Source organism: Thrips palmi, unplaced genomic scaffold (assembly GCF_012932325.1).
Source record: "Thrips palmi isolate BJ-2018 unplaced genomic scaffold, TpBJ-2018v1 HiC_scaffold_7, whole genome shotgun sequence".
Taxonomy (NCBI): domain Eukaryota; kingdom Metazoa; phylum Arthropoda; class Insecta; order Thysanoptera; family Thripidae; genus Thrips; species Thrips palmi.
In genome coordinates, this window is record NW_023144634.1 from 4,236,100 (window position 1) to 4,261,913 (window position 25,814).

Here is a 25,814-nt window from a genome sequence, read left to right on the forward strand (position 1 = left end):
GGGCAGGCTCGCCCCTTTGCATGTAGCCCTCTGCTTTGGAGGCTCCGAGGGGCGGACGACGCGCCACGCCGCACCACGCAGACAAGGGGCCTTGAAGAAGCCAGCCGGCCTGCGAGCCGCCCAGGCACGGCGATGAGGGATGGCGAGACACCGGGACCGCGTCAGCAAGTAACTCGCACCTGGGCCGCGCTCCATTAGTGGTGCGGCCACTTTAAAAGTGCACCGTCGACACCACGGGCCGGTGGCCAGGACACACACACACACACACACACACACACACACACAAGCCAGCCTGACCAAAGCCCCTCCACCTGCTGGGCCACTTCCGGTGGCGCGGCCAGGTCGCGGTGCGCCCTCCCGCCTCGTTAACTCGCAGTCCCTTTTCCATCAGAAGTAATTCAGAGCGCATGAATCACGCCCCGCCTTGACGGAAAACCGGGGTGGGGGGGGGGGACTCCCCCTTCCTCTTTTTCCACTGGCGGCACGCGTCAGGGAGGGCGCCAAGTCGCGCGTGTTTCCCCGGTGCAAATTACAATAAAAGCCGCGATGAGGCGCCTCGGCGCGCCGCCGCACAAACTTCGTTGCAGCCCTCCCCGCACACACACAAACACACACACACACCCAACGTACACTGACGCAGGGGCGTGAATACGCAGACAGACTCTTCCACACACGCGCACGCCAACTGCATCGCGCTGCGTCATTTTCCATCAGCGGAACGAGAAAGGCCCCCTCTCCCTCCCTTTTCCCTCACGCGCATTGGCCGCGTTAAGGACATCATCAACACATTGCGCGCACGGGCCTCCCGCCCGTTTTTGGAAGCCGCGTGACTGAAAAAAAAAATAGGTGGAAAACGCACACGTCCCCCATGCCGCCCCAAAAAGTGGGCGAAATTCGCCCCCTGCTCGAATGGCCCCTCGGCAGCGTCTTCGGCGACTCGGGCCGCAGCAGCATATTGCCGGGAAAACAGAGGCGCGGCGTCGAATCGCTTTCCCCCGGCAGTTCAGGAGCGGTAGACAGCCGACAAACCACCAAATTTCAATTTTCCCCGCTGCCCCGACTCGGGCCTTATCCTCTTCGCACTCCCCGCCTTTTCTATTTTTCATTTCTTTCTTCCCGGGTCGCCTTTTTTTCGCCCCTCACGCGAGCGGTGCGGCGCGCCGCCTCTGCTCTCCCATATTCGCACCTCCAGCACGCGCGCTTTGATATTCGGGTTGCGCAATTTTCGTCGCTCGCCATTTTCATTTATATTTTTCCCCGCGGGACCTTTTTTTCTGGTGCGAAATCCGTCAACATGGGGACCGCGGGTAAAGACGCGAGCAACAACACGGGTCGAACTCGTTCCCGCGAGTCCGTCGCGGATGCACTCTGCATGCCATAAATCTCCAACTAGAGTTGCCGACTCGTCCATCGCGGGAGCGGCCCGCTAGCTGTCAGAGCGGCGCGCGGAACGCCCCGCAAAAAAGAGAGCGAACGACACCCCCTCGGCTACTCATCGGTCCCGCCGGGTGTGGCAACCCTAGCGTCCCTCGGACGGGAAAGGGGTGCAAAAACGCCCCGAGAAAAAGCAGGCCGCCAAAATTGCGGTCGCGGTTGGCGTTGGAAATATGGACTGCGGTCGGGTTTTTCTTCCTTCCGCATATTATAACGCCAACACTGACCCAGCGTGGTGCAGCCAGACTCCATCAGTGGCACGTACGGTGGTTCATTTCGAAAGAGCCCCCTTCCCCCTCCCCAAGCCGAACCCCGCCGACGGCTCAACACAAGTGCCACGCGCCGCCGCGGCCCCAGAATTTACGGCCGAGCCAAACTTTCGGGAATAAGCCGAAATAATAACAACGCGGGGAAAAATTTATATAGCCTCGAGTCAGCTGCTGGCGACGAGCAGCGATGCAGCGCAATAGAACGGGCGTCGGAGAGGCCCTACCTGCGGATGTCGTCACCGACGCCATTTGAAAATACAAACCGAGTGTTACCCGACAAATTTTCCTTTTACTGTAAGACGTTTAGAGTGCTCTCTTTCAACGCGGCCCGACTTTTCGACGGAGGGTTAAAAAGCAACAGAAAAGGGGTAGCGGAATCGTCTGGCCAGTGAAAAGTTCGGTGTGTCAGTCGGGGCAGACGAGCGCGGGGCATTTTTCACTGCAACCCTCGGAATGACTCGGTACGGTGAGGATCGCCGCAGACGAATGGCGGTCTGGCCGGACGGACGAATGCGCGTAACGATCCAAATTACTTTCTCAGTGTGCCGGACGCCACGGTGACCAATCACTTCGGACCGGCAAGTCTTCCTCTACGGGAACTCGCTTTTCTTCCCTGGACCGTGGCTGCGTCATTATCGTGACCTTCTGCAAACACGGCAACACGGCATGAGGAAAAGCTGCGAGGAGCTAACAGCTCGTTGTGGCAGGGCTTCCGATGGGGAAGACAGCCCTGCCTGCGACCCACGCAGCAACAACGAGCCCCGCGGCACCCGGTGGTGACACTGTAAAAGCCTGATCCGTGAGGTACACCTCATTCGGGTCGGCGAGGCGGCGAAGCTCCACATCATCTTCAGACAGCCATACTCCGCGCGGGCCACCGTCTTTTCGGCACCGCCGCTCTCTCGTCCTGCCCCAATACAATGCTACCGCGCGCTCCTCACCCCGTTCGCAAACACAGAAAAAAAAACTTTGCGTAAAACTTGTGGAACTGCGTGTGTGAGTGACATTGAATATTCAGGCGCGCCATTTCCGATGCGGCGGGGCGCTGAAGAAGGGAATCCATGTCACCAAGTCGCGTGCTTACATAGTCAACAAGATGTTACCCGTATCAATCCGAGAGCCAGAAATATATCGCAACCAATCAGGGGACGGCTCAGGGTCGGGCTCAGGGCTCGGCTCAGGCCGTCCCCGCGGTGCTGGCCGAACTCTATTTGTATTCCATTCGGCGGGCCTAAGTGGAGCCTGCATGTCGGTCCGCCATATCAGTCGGATTTATGGGCCCGGGGCACCAGGAGGATGACATGCCGAGGAAAGGCTCCAGCCAATCGATCAACAGCCTGCCATTTTGGCCTTTTTAGCCAACGGGTGAGGTTCGCAGTCTGATTCATATGTTCCTTGCCGATGCTTCACTCAAGTGAGGGTCTGTAGAGGCCCAAGAAATAATGGCAACGATGAAGAAGATGATGAAGATGATGATGATGGCGACGACGACAATGGTGATGGAGGTAAAAATGGTGATAGCCATGATAGTAGCTTCATCTTGCTCATTTACACTTGGACACACACACACATGCACACGAACACACATCCCTCCGCCAACCTACTGATCAAGCCATCCTCGCGCCCTTTGAAGACAGTGGGGACTGAGATTCAAATGGAGTGAGTCCCCGCCCTTCCCACACGCAGACACACAAGGAAAAGGGGCGCGGCGACCTTCGAGGCCGCGGTGCGTGAAATTCGTCGCGAAGGGCCTTGCGAAACGCAGACCGCCGGACCGACGTCCCTTTTCTCGTCCTTCTCAGAATATCGCCCATACAGAGCTCCACACGCCGAATCACTCGCCTCGCCACATTCCCAAGGTCGCCACCACACTGTGCCCTGTGTGTCTCTGGGGCAGAATGTGTCCTCGTTTCCCTGTCAAAGTTTGTACATTGAACTTAACGAAACATCAACATCTTGCAAGAAAACAATGCAAAATGCAAGGATTTTATTTTCAAGAAATATTGTACTGGTTAGACTTAGGGAGGAACATGATGCTTTTGTTCAAGCGTGCTACCCTCGTGCTCTTCACTCCTCCCCTTTTCTGAGGATATCCTCAGAGCTCTTTGAGCGCAAAGCTGCGACCGTAAAACGTCACGCTTGTACAGTGTACAGCAACCTCCGTGTACAGTGCACTCGACTGCTCATTAGCCAATCGAACGCAGCAAAGCGACACCGCCTCGCTGACACCCGCCAAAGGGCTGCCGAGGGCAGAGCGCCATTTACTACCGCCACAAATGGAGGCGCACCTAATCAGTCATTAGACCTCGGGCGATAACAGCCGACGCCATCACTGCCCTTCTAATCACTACTGCACTGGTGCCGTGCTGAGTAGTTCCGTGCTGAGCCGAGCCAAGTTGTTCCGAGCCGAGTAGTTCCGTGCCGAGCCGTGCCAAGTAGTTCTGTGCCGAGCCGTGTCGAGCCGTGCCGTCACACTGTGCCTCCGCCATTCCGCCATCGGGACAGTAAAAGGGGCAGCAGAAAGGGTTCGGAACATCCCGCCACTTCCCGAGCGCCTTTCAGCCGGCCGGACGGGAGCGGAGCAGAGCGGCCTGTCTGAGTGCCGCGCGGCCTCAGAGAGCCAGAGGCGCGCCAGAGGCCCGCCAGAGGCCATAAAGCCTGCACCTAGAGACGCCAGCCGCACGCAGGGCTGGCGACTCTTGGCGAGTCTTCTGTCGCGACACTGCTAGGTGACTCCATTGCTTATGGTCGCTGGGTGTTTCCGTCACTTAAGGGAGGTGGATTGCTTGGTGGATTCACTTCTCAGTCGCTGGATGACTTCATTGCTTGATGACTCTACTGCTTGGATGTTCGGTGACTTCACTGCTTTGGGGTTTCACTGCTTAGTGCTGCTTGGACTTCATTTCTTGGAGTCTCACTGCTTGCTCGAATGGTGACTTCGTGGCGTCGGGGATCCACGGCTTGGTAACTCTACTGCTTTATCGCTTGATACTTGATGATTCCACTACCTAAAGCTCTACTGCTTCGTGACTTCACTGCTTCGCAGATCCAAAGCTTGGTGACTTCTGCAACTTTCCACAAAATCTTGGTTGGAACATCACAATCGCACTCTCAAAAAAACCTTCCAAGCTAAACAGGACCTTGCACATAAAGCTGAGTATTTTGTAAAGTGCTAAGAGCATGATCAAACTGAACATTTCGTACCTACCCATCCACAGAACACCCCAAAACAGCAAAACAAATCAAAACAGTGTTTTTGTGTTATTTCTAATTAATTTTGCTCCGTGGCCTCGTTACCGCTCCCCGTTCCAGGGGCACAGCTCCCCAAAATCGGGAGCAATGCTGGCCGCTTTAGCTGCGTCGCGCTGGCCTTAATGGCGCGCCTTAAAGCAAAGCCGGTGAAGAATCTGCCGCGATGCGTATCTTGCAGCTGTCTGCATTAAGCGGGCCGCCGGGCCGCCGGCATCGCATCGGCCAGATTAAAGCAAACTGCCAGTGACAAAACGGCTTGCTCCGTCCCGGCCCGCTCCGACACGGGGTGACATCGCCCACCTGGCCCAGCTGGCCCACTGGCGGAAAACAAGGGCAGGCGTGACAAGCGGGGTAAAAAATATATCCTGCCGGCGGTGTCCAAGGCAGCCGGCCAGCAGGACAATGGCGCGCGTGTCCTGTCGCGGCCACCCTGCAGACTGCTTCCGTGGAGGCGCCTCTGTCTCTCTCACAATGGTGGGGGGTGCCGTAGGGGTGCGCGAGAGACAGAGCGATGTGACGACTCTTCGGACGGAATGGCTGGACCCGGCCAGTATCGCTTCGAGATGGCATCGGACATTGATGGATCGAAGCTGCCGGGGAATGCCACCAGGCCCTGCAGACTGATTCCGAGAGCCCCGTCTGTCCCTCTCGCACTCGTTGGGGACCCCGGAGGAGTGCGAGCGAGACGGAGCGACGAAAACGACTCCCGGCATCAGCCTGCTGCCAGGTCGCAGAGAGCAGCACCGTCGGTCCAGATCGCCGTCGACTGAGAAAATAGCTGGAAGCGTCGTCAAGGAAACGGACAACAGCGACGGCCTTTCCGGCCCAAACACCGAACGTCCACAGATGTCTCCCCGTCCGATTCCCGGCCCTCCAGAATCCGGCCACGAAACACGTCTGTGAAACGAGGCCATTCTCGACGGAGACCAGATTATTCGCGATAGGCCCGCCATGTGCGTGCGCCGTCTGGGGCTGCGCATGGCCGGCCCGAGCGTGTTGCTGTTGCTCCGCGTTCGGCCGCCCGATACACTGCCAGGGGTCAACAAGGGAAGCAATATAAATGTAAAATCAGCGTGGCCCGGCCTGGGCCCGGCTCGGGGTGGCCTGGCCGGACCTGGCCCTGGCGGCCGCTTGCCCCTTGGCGTCGGCAGTCCCCCGCCGGGCAGGGCAGGGAGGGCCACTCTAATTTCGCATCTCGTCATATTCATATCGACCGGCCGGCAAATCGCTTCGCTACGCTACACTGTGGCAAAAAGCTACGGAAAATTCTGTAAACAGCACTGTTAGAAAAAACCACGACAAATGGCACGACAAGCACTGGTCAATGTTTTAGCCGACATCATTGTGCCTCTTGTCGTACCCTATACGACAAGATGACAATTAAGTCGTACCAGAAAACCACAACAAATTGTGCAAATTATCGTGACTTTTTACAATGTGGCAAAATTTTCTCAAAATCACGATAAAGTTGTGATATTGTTGTGCTCCTACGACTTAGTTGTAAAGATTGTGTATCCACGATACTTTCATGATTCTTAGTACAACTGGATTTTCAAATAATGTAGTCAAAAGTCTATGAAATGCTTCAATTTAATTTTAGCCAATATATTTTTACAAGTAAAGGTGTTAGTTGATCTAAGTTGAAAAAATTCAAACAATTTTTTTTCAAGACACAATAAAAATCTAGCTGGACATCAGAACATTGATCACAACTTTTGGATCCACAAACAGCGAGGATGAAATTCAGACGTTGTCTTGCAGAGTTGACTTGACGAGTTTCTTCTTGTGTGTTGAGAACTTGGCATTGCATTGAATATACTCCTTGAGGTTACTGAACACATCAGTGCTCCACCTAGAAATTTTTAAAAATAAAGTTGATGCAGAACTGCATTGCCATCACCATAATGCTCTTTGTAAAAACTTAAACCTACCTCATCATTGAATGTCTTGTGTTTCTGCTTACATCTGTTGTATGAACAATCTTTGTCTACAAATGCTAAATAGAGGTGGAAGCGCAGTTACTGTAATCCTTGTTCTTCAACACAGCAAACAGCTCAGCTTCACGTCATTTGTTGAAACTTCAAGTTGTGGCCATTCTAAACAAGATATTTAAAAACTAGTCATAGAAAAAATCATTAAGCAACAAGGATAGCAAATGTGAACAACAAATGTCCATCTTAACCTTATAACTGTACTCACGACACTACACAATAAACAACAGAAACGGTGCAAGGCAGAACTCAAAGGACGAAATATCAGTGTCAACCTCGACTCATTGATCTTTCATTTCATTCTATCCACCCAATGGATCATGTTGATAAAAAGCGCCACCAAACTCTCCGGAAATATTTTTAGGAACATTTCTTCTGTTGTCACAGCGTCTCACCGTGCCGAGTACGGCCTCTTTAATTTCTCATAGTCTCGTTTATATATTTTTCATCCTTGTTTCCATTATTGACACTCCACAGCAGACAAAACTTCTCCCTTGTTTACCTTGTATGAACAATCTTTGTCTACAAATGCTAAATAGAGGTGGAATTAATACCGACTGGTGTCATTGCGTCAGGGCAATAGAAAGCTACGGAAGTATGTTGTGAATTTCCTCCATTTTATGACTTGCCACCTCGTCATTCGAAATCTTTCTGACAAACAAATTGGTGACCATCAGCCTATTGTTGGTTGTTGTCTGAGTTCCCAGGTGCACAGTTAGCTTGTGATTTGGCATTGCTAGAAAACTTTTTTACTAGGGAATAATATCAGTTGGGTCTGGTAAAGATCTCTTGGTTAACTATGTAAAGACAAGTATAGCCCTGAGATTATAGTTATTCGGTACTTCTTACTTTGTTGTTATGAGACGGCACACGGAACATTGTTTGGTCGAGGTTAAAAGTGCTTGCTATTGCAAAACCCTAATTGATAACAAAAATTCATGAGTTATTTTAATTTTGACAATCTCTTATCATTTGATAACTCTAAGAATGATCATGAGGGCAAGTGTCTTATAGAAATAGAATTCATAGTTTAGCTCAATAACATCATCGGTAAATCCTCCAGCAATTAGTCTTTTTATTTTGTGCTGATATCATACGACAAGTGGAACAATATTGTATCGTCTTATTCAAGCACGACTGCACTTGTTATCAGAAATCACAATACATTTTGGCACGAAGCGTGGTTGTACCAGTGTCGTGCTTAATTTGTTGTGAAAAGTATCGTGAATGGCACGATAATTTTTACAGTGAGCTTGTGGTAATTCTCCGTAGGCCCCTTATCAATATTCTCCGTAGGCTCTTACAGTATTTTCTGTAGGACCGCACAGTATTCTCCGCAGGACCGCACAGTGATCTCCGTAGGACTATACAGTCTTCGAGGTCCTACGGAGAAGACTGTGCGGATTTACAGAGAATACTGTGCGGCCCTACGGAGAATACTGTAAGAGCCTACGGAGAATATTGATAAGAGGGCTACGGAGAATCCTGGCAAAAAAATTAACAGGATTTTCCGTACCTTTTTGCCACAGTGTACGAGAGAGAGAGAGAGAGAGAGAGAGAGAGAGAGAGAGAGAGAGAGAGAGACTGCCGCCGCCAACAGCACGACGACGGTAATTAACTGTGTAGGAGACTGGCTGGCTACAATGCGCATTTAAACGTCCTGTAATAACTGTGTACACTGCACGCACGCCCTCTGGGGGGCACGACACACTGGAGAAAATTAGTTACCACATCGTGAAAAAAGTCGAAGACCGTGTTGTCTTCAGACAATGTCTTCAATTTTGAAAACGATGAGAATTTCACCACGAATTGACTACAATGTAACAGTGTCGATGGTTTGAGGTGGCATTCTTGCGAGAAAAACTAGTAAAGAAACTTAAATTTTCAGCGCATTGTCGTCACAGAATAGACGTGAACCACGACAAACTGGTCCAATAAATGCACGGGGGTCCGGTCGCCTTGCCACACTGGAGCGGATCCAGTGGGGCGGCGCGCCAATCTCCGCGCAAGGAAACACCAGACTAACCGGTGGGCCGACCCGCCCAGACAGCTCCTCTCCGTTCGCGTTGCGCGACCGCGGCGCCCCCCCTCCCCCTCCCCCGCCGCAGGCACTAGCTTGACCGCAAACACGCCTAATCACCGCGCTTAATCACAATACACATTCTCCAACTCACTACCACACTGCCAAGCGCTCGCTCCCTCCCACGCACCCCTGCTCAGTCACCGTGCCTTTCTGTAGCGCGCGCACACGCACACGCGCGCACACACACACACATACACACACATACACACACAGACGAGACAGAAAGAGTCGATAAGCCCCACATGACCACTGGTTTGGCCCGCCCCGCAACAGCATACTACACTTCCGAACAACTGACGAAAGTCGTTGGTGTTTTTGTTGTTGTCGTTCCTCAGATAAAAACAACCAAAGTTGTGCTTGGGTTGGCGAAGTGCACGACAGCACGCATTCGGTGCGAAGCATTGCATCGGGACTTCGGACCACGTGACGCGGAGAACATCGCGCCGTGCAACGCAAAGACGGGGTCGATGCACGCCCTGCACCCGCCTGCACAAACACAGCACGATACGGCGACGCTTGACCGTGATGCTTTCTCTCTCTCTCTCTCTCTCTCTCTCTCTCTCTCTCTCTCTCTCTCTCTCTCTCTCTCTCGTCTCTGTGTGTGTGTGTGTGTGTGTGTAAATGTTGCACGGATGCTGGCATGAGGGTATGTTGTTGGCCGCACATACGACTGCTGTGGCCGTTCCCCCTCGGCAGACACAAATACAAACACACACGCATACGCTTACACGGCACGCACCGACATGGCAATACAGTCAGACGGACAGACGGACAGACAGACGGACGGACAGACAGACAGACAGACAGACAGGCAGCTGCTCATTACATCCCTCAATCTACGATTCCCCGCCTCGACTTTCCATCCCTGCCGGCAGATTGGCCGCGGGGCGACCATAGAGGGTCCTGGCCGCGGACTCTGTCTCTCTCTCGCACCCCTACGCGAGTGGGAGCGAGAGAGACAGAGCGACGATGGCTCGGCCTTCGGAACGAGCGCGCCGCGGCGATACCCTCGATGGGGCGCGCTGCCTCCCCACCCCCATTCATTTGCCGCCTCATCTGCATCAAAATGTCACCTTGGCCGGCCGCCGCCGCGCGTGCCTCGCGCGGCCCACCTCGCCCGCTGCCTCGCTCCGTCTCTCTCGCACTCATGGTGCGTGCCGCAGGGGTGCGAGAGAGACGGAGCGACGTTCGGAGCCACCTTTGATGGGCGCGCTGACCGGCGGCAGGCGGATCCGCTCCGCGGGGATCGTCGTGGCCGCGGTGGCGGTGTCGACGAGGGGAGCGACGCTTATCACCATTTCATGGCGCCGCGTCATGAGAAATTTACATCAATCCCCGTCCGCATGATTGGCTCTGGAGCCCCCGCCCCGCCCCGCCTCGCCCCGCCCCGGAAAACTCCGGCCAAAACAAACTCCCCGGATCACTAATTATGCAGCCGTGTGCGGCCATCCCGGCCGTCCCCACACGGCGGGGCCCAGACAGGCCGAACGAACCGATCGGCCGAGCCTCGACGCGCGACGCGCCGTCAGCGACAAAACGGCAAAAAATGTGGAAAATATTGAATTTAAAAATTTGACGATTGCGACCATTGATTTGCTATGACTAAGAAGGTAACCTTTCAGTCCAAAGAAGTTTTTGAACGCAAGCCTTAACTGAATTAAATGGTTGATTATTTATGTCTTGAAATAATCGTAACGTTTTGTCACCGCAGACAGGACAGTTTAACGCGTCCCTCCCGTTGAAACGGCCGGGCAGAACACGCGGAAAACATTATCCTTGACTTCTGCTTGCCTCATTGCACTCAGGCTTGCCTGTTTACCGCGGCCGTAATGGCGCTTCTCGGCACGACGCGGCACAGCCGCTCCACTATGTATCCCCTTGATCAAAGGGACGCCACGGCACGGCACGGCGAGCCATTTGGCGAGCCGTCATCACCACGTCCAGAAATAAGATGCCACTTGGCAGGCGCCGCCCCTGGCTGCCCCTGGCCTTGGCCGCAGCAGACTATCCGAGAGTCGTCCCTTCGCCGCTCTGCCTCTCTCGCACCCATACGGCACACGACCCATGAGTGCGAGAGAGACAGAGCGGTGAAAGGGACTCTCGGAAGCAGTCCGCAGGTGCCGAACCTTCGCCTTCACCTTCACCTTGAGGAGGGGTTGGGGGAGTGAAAGGGGGAGGAGTTGGAACAGGAGGAGGAGGAGTCGGAGGAGGAGTAGGAGGAGGAGTAGGTGGAGGTGGTGGAGGTGGAGGAGGAGGAGGAGGAGGAGGAGGAGGAGGAGGAGGAGTAGGAGGAGGAGGAGGAGGAGGAGGAGGAGAGGGGAGGCCGCGTTGATGGCGACAATTAGTCTCACCTGGCCGTCAGCCCGAGGCAGCCGCTAACCGTTCGCCTTCAAAAAACAAGCGTGTCGCGCTCTGCTCGGCTCCGCTCGGCTCCGCCGCCCGCAGCATGGAGCATGGGCAGCCCGGCGCGCAGCCGTGCCGCGCTGCTGCCTACCTCGCAGGCGCCCTGCAGACTCACGCGTCGCCCTGCCTCTCTCACACTCGTGGGGCGCCCCGTACGGGTGCGAGAGAGGCAGAGCGACGAAAACGATTCTCAGAATCAGTCTCGCTGCTCGCGGCACTCCAGCCGTGTAACGAGCCGCCGATTTCGAACAGTGCTCCGTCTCTCTCGCGCGCTGAGGGACGCGCCGTGAGTGCGAGAGAGACAGCGCGACGCCGCTCGGAGACGGCCCGCTGGGTCGCAAAAACGCTCCACTGGAAAGGGACTCGGCGGTACACTAGAACGACAACGACGCCAAGGTGTCGCGGCACTCGCAGTGCGAAGCCCGCGAAGCCAAACAAACAGCGGCACGCTGCCTCCTCAACAGTGCACTCTCTCTCGCACTCATAACGGGGCACCCTGTGAGAGACAGAGCGCGACGAAGCGCCGCTACAGTCACACCGAACCAACACAGCAGAGATGAGTGAAGCAATCCCGTTTCCTTATTACTTCCCTCTGTCTCTGCTTGTCCTCGCCAGCGCGGCCGAGGGCCCCAGCCAGGCCCCAGCCAGGGCCCCGCCACCCGACGTTTTTATGCGCCGAGGCTTATTTATGATTGGACAAGATATTGTGCTTGGCGTTTCTGTGTACCATTCATATTGCACGGCGGGCGGCGCGGCGGCCTGGCAGCTCAGCGACGGGCCAGGTGGCCAGGTGGGCCGAGGAGAGGTATATGTGGGTCAATTTGGCAGCCGGCGGGACGGGAAAAAGCCGGCATGTACCTGTCCCGCCGCCAGGGAGGCGCGGCCGACGACGTGACGACACACACACACACACACACACACACACACACACACACACACACACACACACACACACACACACACACACACACACACACACACACACACACACGCGCGCACACACGTCACGCCTCTTTCGCCTTTGAGCGCACGGGATTTGGCGGCAACGCTGCGCACACATTCGTTAAGGGGCAGCAGCATGAGGATTTACAGCCAAACAACTTTTCTGATTTTCTCCGAGGCGCGTATAACTCCGCTGCTGGCAGCAGAGAGCGAGAGAGGGGCGTGGCGCGGCGCGGTCTGTCGGCATCCGTCTCGGCCGCCAATCCCCGTCATCGTCCGCCTCGATGTCGTCATCGGCGTCCTCGAGCAGCCAATCACGGCGCCGGTCCATCACTGAGAGCGGGGATCGCGTCGCCACTTGTCAAAGTCCCGCCGCGTTTGCACTCTGCTGACGGTGCGACTCGGTCGCTCCGTCCCTGTCGCACTCACGGCGCGGCCCGTAGGGGTGCGAGAGAGACGGAGCGACGGACGGCGATGTAACGGACACTGCAAGGGGGACGGCCGGCGCCGTAACGCGCGCCGTAAGCGGACAATGGTGATGCGGCTACAAATGGCTCCGGCCCCTGTGGGGATCAGCGGCCCCGCTCCGCCCCGCCTTTGGGAGCCACAAATCAACCCTCCTGACCCACTCCAGGCCGTGAATCAAGCCCGCGGGCCGCAACGCGCGATTGAACGCGACCTGGAGGCTTGTTGGCTTTTTGTCTGCATTTATTGCCGCGTCGGGGCGAGGAGGGCCTCCAAGGGTCGAGGCGAACCGGGGCCTTTCTTGCTGCATGCGCCACGTGCCACACACACACACACACACACACACACACACACACACACACACACACACACACACACACACACACACACACGCACACCACACACACGTTGCCATGGCGACGGAGCGCAGAGAAAACACATCGTCCAGACTCACCATCATGCACTGCGCCAAAGTGGCCGTCGAAAGCCTCCCCCCCCCTCCTCTCCCCGAAGAGACACAGCCAGTCGCACTCACACACCTGCAACACAAGACGAGAAAAGCCATCAGTAAGAGAAACTCACAGCGCGTCCCGCATAACTTTGCCGAAGGTCACGAAACGCCGAGTGGAGCAGCAGCAGCGGCGGGACGCGACGCATCAAAGATTGAGTCACTTTGTTTTCCCGCGCTGCTCAACGTTTGAGGAGGATGAAAAATTCAGCGCGCCGTCGAGGAGCGCCTAGGCTAGGCTAATGAGCAAGCGAGATAGCAGCGTCTGCTATGGCGTTCAACGCTTGAAACGAAAGGCAGAGAGAGAGAGAGAGAGAGAGAGAGAGAGAGAGAGAGAGAGAGAGAGAGAGAGAGAGAGAGAGAGAGAGAGAGAGAGAGAGAGAGAAGGGGCAGCCCAGAGGGCCCTGAGCCCGCCTCCATCTGCGAATCTCAGGGCGTTCCGATGCGCGCAGGGCGAGGCGAGGCGCGTAGCAGATGGCTCGGGAAGGATTTGGTGCGGTGCGCAATGCGTGACGAGGGCGGGGCGGGGCGGGGCGGGGGCGGGGCGGGGCGGGGCAGGGCGGGCTCAGCTGGCCCAGTGGGCTGAGAGGCTTTTGGCGTGGAAGAGGTCGCGGTGCGGACACCTCTGGTCCGCTGGGCCTGCCTGCCTGGCTGCCTGGCTGGCTGCCTGCCTGCTCGGGCTGGGCGGCCCGCTGGCCCGGGGAACGACACGACAGGCAGGACACCGGCGCCACCTGCGCACCTGCAGGGCGCGTGAGGGATTCCAAACGTAACGAAGTTCCCCTATCTCGTAAACGCGCCGGAGTAACGGACGTCACGCGCAGGCCGGGATCGGAGGGCGAATCCGGAAATTGTTTCCCCTCTGCAAAATAACCGAGTTACTTTACTCCCGCCGAGATACGCATTGCACCGGTCTGGCGGCAGGTTGGTCTTTGCCAGTGTGCCGGAATCAGGGCCGCCAACGCGACGTTCCAAAACAAACAGGCGACCGTGCTGCGACCGTGCCGCCCCAGGCAGTCCGTGGCTTTGCGACTCCGTCTCTTGCTTCGCTCGAAAAAGAAAAGAAACTCATGAAACCGCACGCACAAAATGCTTTTCGGCGCCCGGTTTATCGAACTCCACTTTGTATTGAATGTTTCACTGTTTCAATATTACCAGCCGTTCCCCGAATTTCGGCGCTTCGCTGTTCGTTCCTACGCTTCGAGAGCAGACCACACTTGAGGTCATTCACCCCACAGCGAGTCTTTTTCCGGTTTTCATTTTTTAAGCGGCAAGGGCGCACAGTGGGCCAGACGACCGGTGGAGGTGACAATCCCGGACGCGTTTTGAGCTCGAACCGAGCATGTGACCCTATCAATCGGATTCCTCGTTCGGAGAGCAATCCATTGGTGGGGTCACACGTTCGGTTCGGGACCTATTTAGCGACTCTGGGGCTCAAAACGAGTCCGAGTTTTTGACCGCCTCCACCGGTCTTCTGGACCACTGTGGGGTGGTTTTTTTTTTCAGTGCTGAGCCACAGCTGCTGCAGGGGGGTGCCGGTCGTCGGGGCCGTCGCAGCTGGACTGTGAGCGCGGCAGCGCGGCAGTGGCGTGAATGAGGCTGGAAGGCCACGGGATTACACAGCGACGCGTCAACGAGGAATAAAGAGAGCCACACCTGGCGGCGCCTGGCGGGCATGAGAGAGACAGAGAGCCCCCAGAGGGGACGGCAGGGCGAGAGGGAAAAGGGGGCAAAACGAATCTGTTTGGAGCTGATTAAATTTGACCACTCGTGGCACACCTTTCCACGATCGTGGCTTTCTGCGACTTCCAGTGTCTCTCCGGCTTGGTCGCAAGGCGCGCCTAGGCGGTGACCCGGTGGACCGGAGAGGAAGACCGGGCAGCGCAGCGCGCCATCGTTAGTGCCATTTTCCGAAGGCGTAACGGGTTCAGCTGCCGTCGGTAGGAAAATAAGAAAAATATCGGGAGAGCTGTCCTGTCCTCCCCACGATGTAATCTGGCCGCGCCGTGCCCGGCCAGGCTCAGCCGGAAATGCAGCCTTATCTAAAAAGGCCCTGGGCCGCGGCAGCGCCGGCCAGTCAGGAAACGTCAAACCACCAGCCGGGCCAGTGGGGCTCCTGGAGGAAATGGTCGAGGGAGCCGAGTCACCAGCGGTCGCGCCGAGCCGAGCCGAGCCGCGCCGAGCCGAGCCGAGCAGCGCTGCTGAGAGCAGCATTCGGCAAAGGAACAGTCCTTTGGCGAATCAATGGGGCCGGGGCGGCGCTGCGCGCGCTGCGGCTCAGCAGACTGATTCCGAGAGTCGTTTTCGTCGCTCTGTCTCTGTCGCACCTGTAGACCCATGATTACGAGAGGGGCAGACCGACGGAAACGACTCTCGGAATCAGTCTGCAGTATTCCGCGGCCCTTCGGGGACAGGCGGCTGGCGCCGCGCCGAATTTCAAAACGAATAACCATTTTCCGCCGCCTGTAACGACGGCGGGGCGCAGGTCAGTGGTTCGACTCCCGGCCGCGCGGCGAAAAAGAGGCAGAGGGCCGCAAACCGTACCTGCACCGCTCGATACGCGTCTGACAAGGGTATAAAAATACGCCGCCGCTGATGGTACAGGATAGGCCCAGCGGCAAAGCCCCCCACCCCACCCTGCAGGCCGCCCGAGGTACAAACGAGGCACCTCCACTGGAAAATGTATTGGAAAATGGAAGGTGGGTTCCCCCTGGACAAGGCATCAAAAAATAGAGGATGAAGCAGGTAAAATAAAAAAAGAACCATCGTTGATGAGACTTGAGCCCGAGTGCCGTCCAAATCAGCAAAGGTTCCCCATTTTTGGTGAAAGAGCTGCCATCCGGATCCCCTTTCCACAGGGTATCTCTGCCTCAGGGTGAGCCGTGCCGTGAGGGTTCGAAAGGGAAAGTGCTACTTCACCCCCCCCCTCCCCCCTCCTCCTCCCCCCTCAAGCTACCTCGGACCCACCTCTGGCGTTGGCATTGGCCGTGACTATGCCGCGCGTACGTGACGCCGAGATGCCAACCAGTATCGCCCGGAATGCGCCCTGCTGGGATAATGGCATTGTACAGGCGGGGGGGGGGGGGGGGGGGGGGCGAGCGCGCAAGGGCCGAGCGTCCAGCCGTTCGGTCCTTTACTTCCGTCGTCATTCTTTGAGTCGACCCCCCACCCCCCGACACCTCCCCTCCCACCCCGGCGCCCCGGCGCCACGCTCGTCACCGGCAGACACAAAGGCGCCCCCTTCGCCCCCCCCCTCCTTTCCGCGCCGCAGGGGGGCACCTTGCCGAACATAAATGACGCCGAACCGGCCGCGACCTCGGCCACGACAACAAGGCCGTCGCGGGGGGCGTCAACGCCGTGGAGCCTGTCGGTGAGGAGCTGCGGAGCGGGCGGGGAGATCACGCCCCTGTCAGTGTGTTGGTGTGTATTGATATGTGTGTGTGTGAGAGAGAGAGTGAGTGTAAAGGTGCGTGCCCGGCCATGTGGTTGTGCAGGTGCGTCTGTGTGAGAGTGCGGAGTGTGTGTGTGCGTGTATGTGCGAGCGCTCTTCAGAGAAAAATGCCCCCCTGCGATACTCCGGCGATACGGCGAGAGCCGGGCCCTCCCAGGTCCCAGGGGCAGGACGCCACGAAAACAAAAACACAGGGCCGACACACGACAAAGGAAAGTGTATTTAAAAACAAGCGCGAAACTCCTTTCCTCCGTTCTGCGCCTTTTTATTTTTGCCCTCTTTCTTTTTGTGTGTGCGTTTTTACTTGTTGTTTTGAGGTCTTATAAAAACCCCTGGCGTCCTGCGCCGTCCACGCGTCCCCCGGCGAGTCGGCTTGTCGGGGGGCTTGTCGTCCGTGCACTTGGCCCGACTTGGCCGGGTCTGCCTGCGCGATAAACCAAAGAGGCTACTATTTTCAGGACGTCGTCGTCGGCGCGCTCAGGGGTGGCCCGGCCGGGGTTTGGCGGAGGTTTGGCGGGGTTTGGCGCGGTCGGCCGGGGGCTGGCGGGGGCTCAGGCTCGCATGAAGGAAACAAGGGCGTTTTAAAATTCAAATGCGCTGGGATAGGAAAAGGGTGAAGGGCGGCGGTGCCTGGCGCTGCCTGGCGGTGCCGCGCCTTCGGGCCCTTCAGCCCTGCAGCCCTCCAGGTAGGGCGCCGCCCTCCCTTTTACGCGCCCCGCTTTACCGCCGCCTTGCGGTGCAGGCCCTGCAGGGCTTGTTGCATTCTAGACGCGACGCTGGCGCCCCCGGCGGCCGTAACGCACGCGCTGTTCACCGCGTGCAACATCCACGCCCAGCTGCACGTGCGTCGTCGGCGGCAACCTGGTGGCGGTAAGGAGTCCCCCGTCGTCGGCAACAAGGAGCCCCCGTCGTCGGCGACCTGGTGGCGGTAAAGAGTCCCCCGTCGTCGGTGACCTAGTGGCGGTAAGGGGTCCCCCGTCGTCGGCGACCTGGTGGCGGTAAGGAGTCCCCCGTCGTCGGCGACCTGGCGGCGGTAGGAAGTCACGCGCGCGAGGAGTTACTCCATCTCGAAACTAAATTCCTGACTCCCTTTGAGCGCAACGCTCACCGCCGCGGCCCGCTAAATTTCGTTCCGCGCCGCGACAGCCGCGCCGCCCGGCTCATTTCCTCATCGGATCGGCGACGGGGTCCCCCCCCCTCCCCTTTTTCCGCGAGAAAGGGAAAAAATAAAAATAGCACGCTGGTAGCCTAATTCGCCGGGGCGGTCCGCCCGCCAGGGCCTTTTAGGCGCGTCTCCCCGAAAGACGGCGCGACACCCGCCGCCGGCGAGACGACCCCCCCCCCTCCATTTCCTCACCCCTCCCCTCCTCCCCCCATCCGGAACACAGCGCGTGAGGGCTGCCGCTCTGCAGTAAGCGACATCGTTTTCCAATGCGGCCAATAATATTGGGAGGGGGGAGGGGGGGGCGCGGCTCTGTACGACGGCGAGGCTGCGGGCACTACAAGCACGCCCCGCTGAGTCGCAGCCGCCTCGCCCCGGGCAACCGCGTGCTCGCCGCGTGCGGTGTGAATCCTGGCGCCTGGCGTGACCGCGGGGGGAGCGCACGTCACACCTCGCCCCTACACACACACACACACACACACACACACACACACACACACACACACACACACACACACACACACACACACACACACACACACACCACCACCCACCACACAACCACCACTCACACTTTTTTGCCCGCGCCGCGCGTGAAAGTTAGAATTGAAAACGGCGGCGGCCCTGGCGGTGGCGTCCCTGAAAAGCCATGTCAGCCGCCGCTCCTCCTCCTTGACCAAGTGCTGCCAACTTCAGGACAAGGGGGCGACGGATATAGAGAGAAGTTGAAAGAGACGAGCATGGAAGATCCATTACTTTGCACACTTTGCATATTCAAATGCACGATGCAAAAATCATAGGCGTCGTCAGCGCGACACAACCCGCTGCTGTCGCGCCGGACTTTTTCAGCGGCCAGGCCAGGCAGCAGAGATGCGAGGGTTCGAACCCCCATCGCGGCGCCGCCCGTCGTTAAAAACAATTTCCTTTTTTTCCGGCGGCAACGCGCGTTTCCCGAGCAGGGGGCGGCGACGCCGCGGAAAATTAAAAAGAAATCAGTCGCCGCGGCGCGCACCGCGTGCGTCGCCGGACCGCTGCTGAGCGGGAGGGACTTTGCAAGACGGGTCGCCGCCCGGAGCCGCGGAGCCCCAGGCTTGGGGGCCTTTGTTCCGCCGTCAGCTTATGTGAAAGGGGGTTTTGTGTCTCGCCTCGGGGGCGGGGGGAGGCTCCTGCCCGAGGCTTCCAAGCGGCGTCCTCGGGGCTTCGGCCGGCTTCGGCGCGTCGCCCGAACCGACCACTTGCGGGCGGGTACCTTGAACGACCTGTTGCCGGGTGTTGAATTGGTCCATGCAGCGCGCACATAAAAAAACAACAACAAAAATAACTGGCCAAAACGACGCAAACAAAATAAAGCAAAAATACCGTAAACTTTTATACGCAGTGGATTTGGCCATCCCAGGGCACGGGGTAGCTCTGCGCTGCTTGAACCGGTTATTTTTACCGCCCGCTGTCCTGCAGGGCTGCAGGGCTGGCGGGCTGGGGCACGGGCTGCCGTACCTCCCTGCAATAACTTGTTTGCTACATGGGCCATGAGGGCCCGCCCCATCCCCTTCTTTTCATCTACTTTCTGCCCGCCGCTTCCCCCTCCTTCTCGTCTGCACGATGGAATCTTTCTGGTCGAGTAGGTATTGATAAAGGCATTATGAAAACCGTGACGTGTTTTCATGCGGGATTGAGAGCGCAGACAAAAATACGCCACGAACTCGCGGCCCAAGTTCGGGCGAGTTCCGCCGCCGGCGTTCCCAGCGGCACGCCGGGGCAGCATTCCGCCGCCCCAAGTTTTCGCTCCTGAAAGGAGGAGTATGACATGAAATGGTTTCGGGGCGGGATAATGTTTGGCCTGTCCGATGGCAACTTTTCCTCCTGTCATCCCGCGGGACTGCGGATTTTCCTCGCCGGCTAATCAGAGACCCGCAAACGCGCTGCGAAAATACCCCGAGAAAAAGGGGATCCGCCCTAAGTTTTCCCCTCCGCACTCACATTGTTCCGCGTTTGCCACTTTGAATAAGGCCGTGCACTCTGTTGTGCGGTTGCAGCGGGAAAGCAAGGGAAGGGTTTACAGTGGCGCGGCGCGAAGGGCCGCCGAGGGCGTCGGAGCGCGGGATATTGTCTCTCCCTCGCGGTCGCTTTAAGGGCACTAATGAAACAAAAACACGGCGTGGCGGCGCGCGGCGCCAGGGCTGTCGCCAAGGGATTGCCACACACAATGGGCCAGGCCCGGGCCAGGCCAGGGCCCTGCAGGGCCGAGGCAGCCAGGCCCTTCAAATGAGTAACACCCTTATTCCCGCGCTAATGCCACGCGCACCTTCCTGTCCAGCCCTGCCGGCCCTGCGGCCCTCCAAAGCCCTTCACCCGTGTCACAGGGACGCGCCGACGCGTCCAACGGGGATCAGTGGCTGGCTGGCAGGCCGCAGGGCTGTCACGGGGCTCTCATGAGACGGCTGTCCATGGCACGGCGTGCCCCCAGCCAGCTCCAGCCACGGCCAGCTAGCTACAGCAGACTGATGCCGAGCCTTCCGGTCGATCTCTCTCTCTCTCTCTCTCTCTCTCTCTCTCTCTCTCTCTCTCTCTCTCTCTCTCTCTCTCTCTCTCTCTCTCTCTCTCTCACACTCTCCCAATCTCTCCCTCTATCTTTCTTTCTCTTTCGGCCTGCCCTGAATCATTTTGCAGCCCGCTTCAGCCTGCTTCAGCTTCTACCACGCGCTCCGTCCATCCCTCGGCGGCCTGCCCCGAAGTCCCGGTGCCCCCCGGGACCGGCGGCTCAAGGCCACCACAACGCCGGACGCTGAAGCGAAGCCGCTGCGTCCGCAAGTTTACCTATTCACGACGCCTGGGCCTTGAGAACGATGGGGATGGTGTGACTCCTACACGCTTAGCTCAATCCCGATACACTAAAGGGATAGAGGCTGAAATTTTAAAATTTGGTTCTATTTTTGACAACGGTGTCATATTCTTCTCTCAGATTTTGACTGAAAACTAAAAGTTTGAGTTGTAATTGTTTTACTATACTTTTTTAACTTTTTTTTAGCAAGCAGTGCAGTGCACTGGGCAGTGCCTTGGCCGCCCCTCCGCAGTCATCACGCCATCAGACGCAGCGTGGCGGGAATGAAACCAGCGCGCCAATCCATTTTTACCCGGACCATTCGCTAGCCCGTTTCGATCTTTCATATTTTATGTTTTTTCTTTTCGCTGCCCTTTTTTGACCATTTTCCGCCAGTTTGTCGGCCGTTCTCTGGCGGGCGTCATTGCTCGGCCGTTGGCGCCCTTGGCAGTGTGGCGCCAAACACTTCCGGGCCGAGTTACGGCGCGCCCATTCCGTCGCTCTGTCTCTCTCGCACCCACACGGCGCGCCCCACGAGTGCGAGAGAGACGGAGCGACGACTCTCAGTCTGCAGCAGCGGCCCTACACCGCGAACGGCGGACGGACGGCGCGGCCGCGCTATTGGAATACAGATTGGAAATTGTTCCGCTGCGAGCGCCTCGCCGACTCAGCACAGCTTTAAAACCGCGAGCTCTTACCCTTGCGCAGTGCGAGCAGCGCCGAGCGAGGCCCCGGGTTCGAATACCAGCCCCGACCGTCACACAAAAAGTTTTTGTGCTTTCATTGCCCACAGCTGTTGTTGCTATATTTGTGCATATATTGATGTGTACAATTTAATACATAAATTAGGGACTACACACTGTAAATCTTACGGTGACAGGATGCACCAACATATTATGGTGGAGATTTTCTCCATAATACCAACGAAATTCGTCAAAATGTCTATAAGGTATAGGGAATTCTCAATATTATGTTATGAAGTCACCTGCAACACCATAATATGGAACATATTCACTGTACAACATTTAGAGTGCATATGGTGCTCAATTGTAACTAGTTCGTGTATGTACAAATTATCTTTCGCCGGCACAAATGTGTACATAGTGGCGTACAAAAAGCCCCCAAGCATTTAGTGGGTGCGAGACAAATTTGGCGGGGGTGACAAGCGCGGCTTGCTGGAAGTTGGAGGAGGCCGACACCGTGCGAGTAATCCCAGTGTAATCCACTTACGGTGGCGTCACCATGGAAACGCGGCGCCGCGCGCTGCCAGCAGCTTGCCAGTCGGGACGCCGCGTCTCGCGGGTACAGGAGACTCCGAGAGTGTCTCTCTCGCACTCGCACCCCGTGCGCGACGGAGCCATGAGTGCGAGAGAGACAGAGCGACACGAAGGCGACTCGCGGAACCAGTCCGCATGGCCAGCAGGGCCCGGCTGAGCTACAGGGGTGTTGGGTTGGACAGGGCCGCCGCCGGGCGCCAGGTGCACAGTGTCTGCGCTACGACCTCCCTCTGCGTCTCCTACCCCCTCCCCCGCCTCCCTACCCCAACATAGCCGAGGCAGGTTAGGACGGCCATTCGGAAGACAATAGTGGGGCAGTAGCGACATCGCCCTCCCCTCCCCCCACCCTCTTTTCCCCCGTCGCTTTGGAGACGGTCTGCATAGTCGCGTGGGGAAGCCAGGGGTATTCATCTCGGGAGGGAGGAAAAAAGAGGGCAGAAGGGGAGGGAAAAGGAAGAAGGCAGGTTAACCGAGTGAGAGAGAGAGAGAGAGAGAGAGAGAGAGAGAGAGAGAGAGAGAGAGAGAGAGAGAGAGAGAGAAGAGGAACGCTAGCAGCTCCAGACAGGTGACGTCTCTGCGGCTGTCCTGTCCCAGGATGGACCAAGAAGTGGCTCTCGCACAAAACAGCGCAAAAAAAGAAGAAGGGAATAAAGAAAAAGGTCGATTCCTATTCAGATCGGGGCCCATTTTAGATCCCACCGCCTACCCTATACACAAGTTGCTGCTGTGCTGAAGCCCTTGAGCGTACCACAGTGACAACAACATCAAGAAGTCACACTCCCAAGTTCCCACCGAGTGTCAGTAATACTGAGCAAACAACTTAACAAACCTCGGTGCTTTCACTGTTGAAGTATAAAATACAAAAAAAAAAAATCAAAAAATCTTTAAATTTTTTTAAAGTGATAATCTGATTTGAGAAGCAGATTTTGGGAGTGCAGTAAGACAAACTGTACGACATCGCGGTATATCTCGTAAGAAAATAGACAGAACGTGACACTTGAACATCTCCACCTTCCAGGGATAAATCCATTCCCGACTTGCTGCTGAACATGGCCCTCGTCAAAGTGGAGACGAGGTCGCTGCGGTCGCGGAGCTCGGCGGGGCTAAAAAAACCCGACACAAGTACATCAATCAGGGGATGAGTCGCGGATCGCGTCTCGGTCCCAGATTACCGAGGCCACTTCCCCCTTATCCGCCCTTCGCCTCCCACACTGGAAGCCAAGGGGAAAAAGAAGAAATGGTTTTACCTTCAGAGCGCTCTGCACGCTGCAGGACCCATCAGTGGGTCAAACACTGCAGCCACCTCTTAAATTCATTCTTCCTTTTCCCTCTCTGTCCATCCGTCTGTCCGTCCGTCCGTCCCGCCTCCAGCACAGCCACTCCACCTTTTAATTCCAGCCTGTCGAGTGTTCCACCTGGAGCCGGATATTACTCCAGCCGCCGTGAGTACCCGAGTGTCAGCACCACGTTCGCGGGCGGTCTTGCTCTGCGACCTGCAGGTCTCTCTCTCTCTCTCTCTCTCTCTCTCTCTCTCTCTCTCTCTCTCTCTCTCTCTCTCTCTCTCTCTCTCTCTCTCTCTCTGCGCCACCCCCCTCTCTACCACACAGCCGATTTGAGTTTCTGATGCGACCCGCCCAGCCCCAAGACTCTGCGCCCGGGGCCGAGGCCAGCAGCATCAGAGATCAGGGCTCCAGCTGTGGGACCGAGGCCACCGAGAGAGAGAGCGAGAGAGAGAGAGGGGGGGAGGGGTGTATTGACAAACTTGCGTTTTTTATACTTTTCCTTACACTAAAACGATTATCCGCGTGGCCGCGGAGGTGGCTAAAATCCCCTCCCCCACCCCCAGCAGCGCCCTGCTGCGCGGCGTGCTGGCCCTCGGCCCTCAAAGAGTAAAAGTTTTGCCTCCCAACGGGTTACTTTGAAGACTACTTCGAAAACTACCGAAAAAAAAATGGGCAAAACAAAAAGACGACGCGAGAGAAGGCGAGGACAGCCCAAGGCCGGTCCTCCGTTCCGCGATCCGCGCTACAGTGTGCTACAGCCCACCCTCAGCATGTCACCGTCAGCGCCGTCAGCGCCGCCAGCAGACGTCAAAAAGTCGGCCGCTTCGCCGCGGAGTTGGTTGTCCAGCCACCCAGCGGCGGATCCAGGGGAAAGTGGAATAGGCAAAAAAGCCCTCACTTTGCTAGTACACGGTAAAAACGGTTCCTGGTTTTCCCAGGAACTCCCTGGAAATCGCCCATGTCTCTACCATAGGCTTCCTGGGAAAACCAGGTATCGTTTTTACTGTGTAGGCTGTAGGCAACTCCCCCCCCCCTCCATGAAGTTGTCTCTGGACCCGCCCCTGCTGGCCTCGCGCTCCGACTCCGCCGCGCGGCCCCCAAATCCGATGAACCACTCCGGAAAGCGAGTTTGGCGGCGCAATGCGGGCGGCGGCGGTGGTCAAGGCGGCGCGCGAGGCGGCCGCGACCTTGAAACGACCTTGAGACGACCTTGAAGGGCCTTCCCGGCCGGTCGTCGCGGAGGTGCGCGAAACAAGGCGGCAATGAGGAGGAACGGCGGCCATTGCGACACTCTTAACGGACACTATGGAAGAGTTAATGCGACAGGCCAGGCGACGCTCCGCCGGCCGCGCGCGCCTCGGCACAGAGCTCGGCACCGCCGCCGTCGTTGGGTTTATTTTCGAATAAAACGGAAGGAAAAAAAGCTCTTTTTAGGAACATTCGCGAGGTGCTCTCGGCGCAAAGTGGTCGCAGAGACAGTCATTCCGCGGATCGGTTTCAAAAGTAACGGGCGAGCCTCGGGTCGGCAGGCAAAGCAAAACGCGCGCGGCAATTTTCCCGCGAGGCAGATTAAAAAAAAAAAAAAAATCGAAAATGACCGCGGCGGGTCCGGACAAATCCTTGGGAGCATTACCGTTAGGGTAGCAGGCTGATTCCGAGAGTCGTTTTCGTCGCTCTGTCTCTCTCGCACTGATGGGGCGTCCCGTGTAGGAGCGAGAGAGAATACGATGCGAAAATTACAGTGGGCAGTACCAATTAACCGCAATGAGTGCAATTGAACGTAAAGTCCAATCCGCGGGCAACGCGACGCGGCCCTGCGTGGCTGAGCTGCACACTGCTGCTTCTGTCTCTCTCGCTCTCATGAGGCGTTCGTAGGGGTGCGAGAGAGACAGAGCGACGAAGTGACTCTCGCCTGGCAGCGAGTCAAAACGGGGCGGCCCGACTTGCGAAACATAAAACGCGATGAGCGTCGATGATACTCCAGAGCGCGCCAGGGCGTATCCAAGCAGTCTCTCTCGCACTCATTCGGGCACGCGCGCGAGCGTGCGAGAGAGACAGGGCGACGGGTTCGGAAACAGTCCCCTGACGCACAGTGGGCCAGAAGGCCGGTGGGGGCGGACAAAACTCTAGACGCGTTTTGAGCTCAAGAGTCGCTAACCAGGGCTTAAACCGAGCGTGTGACCTCACCAATGGACTCCTCGTTAGGAGAGCAATCCATTGGTGGGGTCACACGTTCGGTTCGAGTCCCATTCAGCGACTCTGGAGCTCAAAACGCGTCCTGAGTTTGGCCGCCTCCGCCAGTCTTCTGGCCCACTGTGTGACGGGGCTTAGTCGCGGCGCGGCGGCCAGGCGGATTAAAACGGCTTCCATTCGACCGGATCGCAAAGCCCCGCGAATTACAATAACAGCGTGTATCCGTGGCGGTCTCCTTTTTGAGCTCGGCGCCGTGCAGCCACACTGTCTGCCACACAGTGTG

At 57.2% G+C, this 25,814-nt stretch overlaps 1 long non-coding RNA gene across 1 annotated transcript; it reads right to left on the reverse strand.

Moving 5' to 3' along the window:
- Nucleotides 1-6,527: 6,527 nt before the first annotated feature.
- LOC117652513 lies at nucleotides 6,528-8,164 on the reverse strand. The gene is made up of 3 exons (XR_004588164.1): nucleotides 7,155-8,164; nucleotides 6,887-7,051; nucleotides 6,528-6,807 (listed from the first exon to the last, which is right to left on the reverse strand). It is a non-coding gene; the product is annotated as an uncharacterized LOC117652513 (long non-coding RNA).
- Between the last annotated feature and the right edge of the window lie 17,650 nt (nucleotides 8,165-25,814).